The sequence below is a fragment of the Nicotiana sylvestris genome, chromosome 5 (assembly GCF_000393655.2).
Source record: "Nicotiana sylvestris chromosome 5, ASM39365v2, whole genome shotgun sequence".
NCBI classification, from domain to species: domain Eukaryota; kingdom Viridiplantae; phylum Streptophyta; class Magnoliopsida; order Solanales; family Solanaceae; genus Nicotiana; species Nicotiana sylvestris.
The window spans coordinates 53,272,148-53,278,375 of NC_091061.1; the positions used below are offsets into that span (position 1 = coordinate 53,272,148).

Consider the following 6,228-nt stretch of genomic DNA (forward strand, 5'->3'; position numbering starts at 1 on the left):
GTTCGTGACAAAGATGCACCTGCCGGTGTTCAGTTCTCAGAAACCTGAAGATAAGTCAGACGAGGACTGGGAATTTGAGCACAACCAAGTGTGCGGCTACATACGGCAATTTGTTGAAGACAATGTGTACAACCACATTTCTGGTGTGACACATGCAAGGTCGTTATGGGACAAGCTCGAAGAGTTGTATGCCTCTAAAACAGGTAACAACAAATTATTTTACTTGACAAAATTAATGCAAGTAAAATATGTAGAAGGGACAACTGTGGCAGATCACCTTAATGAAATACAAGGGATTGTCGACCAGTTGTCGGGAATGGGCATAAAGTTCGATGACGAGGTACTTGCTCTTATGGTGCTGGCAACACTCCCAGAGTCATGGGAAACCTTGAAGGTTTCAATCACCAATTCTGCACCCAACGGTGTGGTAAACATGGAGACAGTCAAGAGTGGCATTCTGAATGAAGAAATGAGACGCCGATCACAAGGAACATCTTCTTCACAGTCAGAGGTGTTGGCTGTTACGACCAGGGGGAGAAGTCAAAATAAGAGCCAGAGTAACAGAGATAAGAGCAGAGGTAAATCCAACAAATTTGCAAATGTTGAGTGCCATTACTGCAAAAAGAAGGGGCATATCAAAAGATTTTGCCGACAGTTCCAGAATGACCAGAAGAAGAACAAAGGCAAAAAGGTGAAGCCCGAAGAAAGCAGTGATGATGAAACGAACTCCTTTGGTGAGTTCAACGTTGTCTACGATGACGACATTATCAATCTGACAACCCAAGAGATGACCTGGGTGATTGATAGTGGGGCTACCATTCATGCGACGCCACGGAGAGAACTCTTCTCATCTTACACACCTGGAGACTTTGGTCGTGTAAAGATGGGAAATGCCAATTTCTCAACAGTTGTAGGCAAAGGTGATGTTTGCCTAGAGACCATGAATGGGATGAAGCTACTTTTAAGAGATGTCAGGCATGTTCCAGATATGCGCCTGAATCTGATCTCCGTAGACAAGCTCGATGAGGAAGGTTACTGCAATACCTTCCATAATGGCCAATGGAAGCTCACGAAGGGCTCATTGGTGGTGGCGCGGGGCACGAAGCAGTCAAAGTTGTACGTGACCCAGGCGAGCATCTCCCAACAAGTTATAAATGTTGCGGAGAATGATAGCAATATCAAGTTGTGGCATAGACGTCTTGGCCACATGAGTGAGAAGTCAATGGCGCGTTTGGTAAAGAAGAACGCCTTACCAGGTCTAAACCAGATCCAGTTGAAGAAGTGTGCTGACTGTTTAGCTGGGAAACAAAACAGAGTTTCGTTCAAAAGATTCCCTCCTTCCAGAAGGCAAAATGTGTTGGATCTGGTACACTCAGATGTATGTGGACCTTTCAAGAAGTCCCTCGGTGGTGCCCGATATTTCGTGACCTTTATTGATGATCATTCACGAAAGACATGGGTATACACGCTGAAGACCAAGGATCAAGTGTTTCAAGTTTTCAAACAGTTTCTGACCTTGGTGGAAAGAGAGACTGGTAAGAAGTTGAAGTGCATCCGGACAGACAATGGCGGTGAATACCAGGGTCAATTTGATGCTTACTGTAAAGAGCATGGTATTCGACATCAGTTCACACCTCCTAAAACTCCCCAGTTGAATGGCTTGGCTGAGAGGATGAACAGAACTTTGATCGAGAGAACCAGATGTTTACTCTCTCATTCAAAGTTACCAAAGGCTTTCTGGGGTGAAGCTCTAGTTACAGCAGCCTATGTGCTGAACCATTCACCCTGTGTCCCTCTTCAGTACGAGGCTCCAGAAAAGATTTGGTCAGGAAGAGATATCTCTTATGATCAATTACGGGTATTTGGCTGCAAAGCCTATGTCCATGTTCCGAAAGATGAAAGGAGCAAACTTGATGTCAAGACAAGGGAGTGTGTATTCATCGGCTATGGTCAAGACATGCTTGGCTATAAGTTCTATGATCCGGTGCAGAAGAAGCTCGTCAGGAGTCGAGATGTCGTGTTCGTTGAGGACCAAACAATTGAAGACATTGACAAAGTAGAGAAGTCCACTGATGATTCTGCTGAGTTTGAGTTGCCTCCAACAGTGGTGCCGAGACAAGTTGGAGATGATGTTCAGGATAATCAACCTGAAGCCCCTGATCTTCCTAATGAAGATGAACCAGCAGATACTGAAGGTAACGAGGACAATGGTGATGATGATGCAGACGAGGAGGATCAACCTCAACCACCAATCCTCAATAACCCTCCTTATCACACAAGATCTGGAAGAGTTGTGCAACAGTCTACCAGATATTCTCCACATGAGTATGTGTTACTCACTGACGGGGGAGAACCCGACAGCTTTGAAGAAGCTATTGATGATGAACATAAGGAGAAGTGGATAGAAGCCATGCAAGACGAGATGAAATCCTTGCATGAGAACAAGACGTTTGAGCTGGTGAAGTTGCCGAAAGGCAAGAGAGCTTTGAAGAATAAGTGGGTGTTCAAGATGAAGCATGATGAACACAATTCCCTTCCGAGATTCAAAGCAAGATTGGTCGTCAAAGGTTTCAATCAAAGGAAAGGCATTGACTTTGATGAAATATTCTCACCAGTTGTGAAAATGACCTCAATACGCACGGTGCTGGGATTAGCAGCAAGCCTCAACCTGGAGGTTGAGCAGATGGATGTAAAAACCGCCTTCCTACATGGTGATTTGGAAGAGGAGATATACATGGAGCAACCAGACGGTTTCCAGCAAAAGGGGAAAGAGGACTGCGTTTGTAGATTGAGGAAAAGCCTCTATGGCTTAAAACAGGCACCAAGGCAGTGGTACAAGAAGTTCGAGTCGGTGATGGGGCAACACGGCTACAAGAAGACAACTTCAGACCATTGTGTGTTCGCTCAGAAGTTTTCTGACGATGATTTCATCATCCTATTGCTCTATGTGGATGATATGTTGATTGTTGGCCGGAATGTTTCCAGAATTAATAGCTTAAAAGAACAGCTAAGCAAGTTCTTCGCCATGAAAGACTTGGGGCCAGCAAAACAGATCCTTGGGATGAGGATTATGCGAGACCGAGAAGCCAAGAAGTTATGGTTGTCTCAGGAGAAGTACATCGAGAAGGTACTTCAACGGTTCAACATGGAGAAAACTAAAGCAGTTAGCTGTCCTCTTGCTAACCACTTTAGATTGAGCACCAAGCAAAGCCCGTCAACAGATGATGAGAGAAGAAAGATGGAGCGGATTCCATATGCTTCAGCAGTAGGAAGTTTGATGTATGCCATGGTTTGTACACGGCCAGATATCGCTCACGCTGTAGGAGTGGTAAGTAGATTTCTTTCTAATCCAGGAAAGGAACATTGGGATGCTGTTAAGTGGATTCTCAGGTATCTTCGAGGAACCTCCAAACTATGCTTATGTTTTGGAGAAGACAACCCTGTGTTGGTTGGCTATACTGATGCAGATATGGCCGGAGATGTTGATTCTAGAAAATCAACTTCAGGATACTTGATTAACTTTTCAGGGGGAGCTGTGTCATGGCAATCAAAGTTGCAAAAATGTGTTGCATTATCAACTACTGAAGCTGAATTCATCGCAGCAACGGAGGCTTGCAAAGAATTGATATGGATGAAGAAGTTCTTAACTGAACTTGGATTTTCGCAAGACGGTTATCAGTTATTTTGTGATAGTCAAAGTGCTATCCACCTTGCGAAGAATGCCTCATTCCATTCCAGATCCAAACATATTGATGTGAGATATAATTGGATCAGGGATGTGTTGGAGAAGAGGATGTTGCGGCTTGAAAAGATCCATACAGACGAAAATGGATCGGACATGTTGACCAAGACTTTACCGAAAGGGAAGTTTGAGTTCTGTAGAGAAGCTGCAGGGATAGTGGATCCACCATATAGTTGGAAGGGGGAGAATTGTTAGTTTTTCCAACAATTATGGTGATGTATGGGAGAGGTAAGCAATGATGCAACTCTCCTTAGTGAGATAAGCAATGATGCAATGAGTGGTAGGTGAGATGGGAATATTGCAAATTGATCCTTCTTGGTAGGTGAGATTTGCACTTTTGGTCCCTATCTCAAAACTATAAATACCCCCTTCCATTTCATTGTATAACACACCAAAAAAATATATCAAAACTCAAGAAGAAAGAGTTTGAGAGGGAGAGAGATATAGTTCCTTTAGGAATGTTTCCTAACAGGGGAGTGACAAAATAGTGAGTAGAATACTAGTCGGGTATTTTTCGGGAAACACTTTTGTGTGCGCCACTATTTTGGGTAGAGCTCAGGAATTGTTGTACCTCCAAATTATTGGGGAAGTCTCTCTTTGTATGCCTGCTAAATGTTTTAGTGGAAGTTGGTGTCGGATTTGTGGACGTAGCCTAAACGTTTTAGGTGAACCACGTTAAATATTGTGTCATTTATTTTTGGTTTCGTTGATCATTTATTTTATTCCGCTGTGCAGTAGTGTTTAGTGCCACCGGGTCCTAACAAAATTGAGGATCTTAAATTAACTTAACTTAGTACGTCTATCACTCATGTAAGGGTCCCATCACCTCACGAAGAATTAACAGTCTGAACCAAATTCATGACCCTCTTAGTTCTTCTTTTATCTTCTATTCCCTTTCTTTTCATTTTTACCTTTAATTAATACCTTTTAACTACATAACATTTAGCACTACTATTTCCAAGCTGGAAAATCATCTGGAGTTGTGCACAAGACAATTTGATAAAAGAGTGTGCTGTAATGAGAAGACCACGCGTAGTATGTGTAAAGTAGCAAGTTTCCATGAGTTCTCCTCGTGCTTATGCATAAGGCCTTCTGATGAATGTATGGCTGATACCTTTTTCTCTTTTCACTTTCATCCTGACCTACAGATCAAGATAATCTATATATTTTGTATTACAATCAGTGGCATACGTAGAATTTTGCATAAGAGCATTGTCGATATGGTCTATTATCGGCTTGCGTTATAATTGAAATTGAATTAGAGATTGTGATAATTTGAGTCTTTAGTTCATGTTACAAATTGATATTTACTTTGTAATATTCTCAAGCCACGTCAACCTATTGTTTACATACATCCATATATATTTATTTTGTGAGAAAATGTTGTTTATGTACATATAAAAGAAAAATCTTAGCAAAGTGATGTCGCATGATACCCCTAATCTCCTCCACTTGTTGAGATCGAATTCCAAAAAATTACGAATCTCTTACGATTCGAAAACCAAGTCAGAGACTACTACACGCATACAGAAAATACCTCAACAAGTGGTGGACATGGAAGAGATTTTTTTTGCAAATGCCATTCGTTTTCCAAGATATAAATAGGAGAATTTGACCATATCTTGCAACAAGTTGAGTTGGCTTGGACGTGTATAGGCTCATATCTCAAAGCTAGGGTAAGTTCAAAAAACTCCTTCACTACCAATATGGTTATTCTAATTAGTGCCAGCAAGAAAAAGTTATCAATTGGTTGCCCCAAGTTTTTGGCTACAGAAGCTAAGTTGGGATCAATTATATGTATCTACAGAGGATGTGAAGGCGATGACGATGACGATGCCGATGATGATGATGCGTCAAAGGTGGCACCAGCTGCATGATGTTGTAATGCTAGTTCCTACAGCAACATATATATATAGTAATACATATAGCTAGGTTCCCATGTTTCTTTGCTGCAGATGTTGCTTTATAGCGAATTAACAATGTTGACATCTAAAAGAGAGACATGTAGTGAAGTGAGTTACGTCTGTAGAGAAGGAATTAAGAGAGCAATGCATGAGAGATATCTTCATGTTTTCTACTTACAGTAATATATCTGTGTATCACACTATTATCCATGCCATTAATAAATGATGATGGAGTATTAATTGAGTGGTAAACCTCGTATATATGTTGTAATGATTTCTTTTTGTCCTTGTGGTACGAGCGACTAATTGCTTTTTATATTTATACATCTTTTATCTTCTTCGAATTACAAGATTGAACTTCCGGCCTGAATGTGACACTTCGAACTTAAAGACTATGGCCTGAAGTTTCCATGAGTTCTCCTCATGCTTAATGTCATGGGCTGCTTTCCAGACACGCCCCATGACCCCTTGGCCTCGCCCCATGGCGGCCTAGTAAGTCTCACAATGCCTAGCGCCATGGTCGGCCCCGTGGTCTTGGCTGCGCCAAGAAACAAGCGCGCATGCGCCTCTGTCGCCCCATCG

At 42.0% G+C, this 6,228-nt stretch overlaps 1 long non-coding RNA gene across 1 annotated transcript; it reads left to right on the forward strand.

Moving 5' to 3' along the window:
- Positions 1–4,143: 4,143 nt before the first annotated feature.
- On the forward strand, positions 4,144–5,737 carry LOC138891218 (uncharacterized). The gene is made up of 2 exons (XR_011407573.1): positions 4,144–5,418; positions 5,550–5,737. It is a non-coding gene; the product is annotated as an uncharacterized lncRNA (long non-coding RNA).
- Positions 5,738–6,228: the final 491 nt, after the last annotated feature.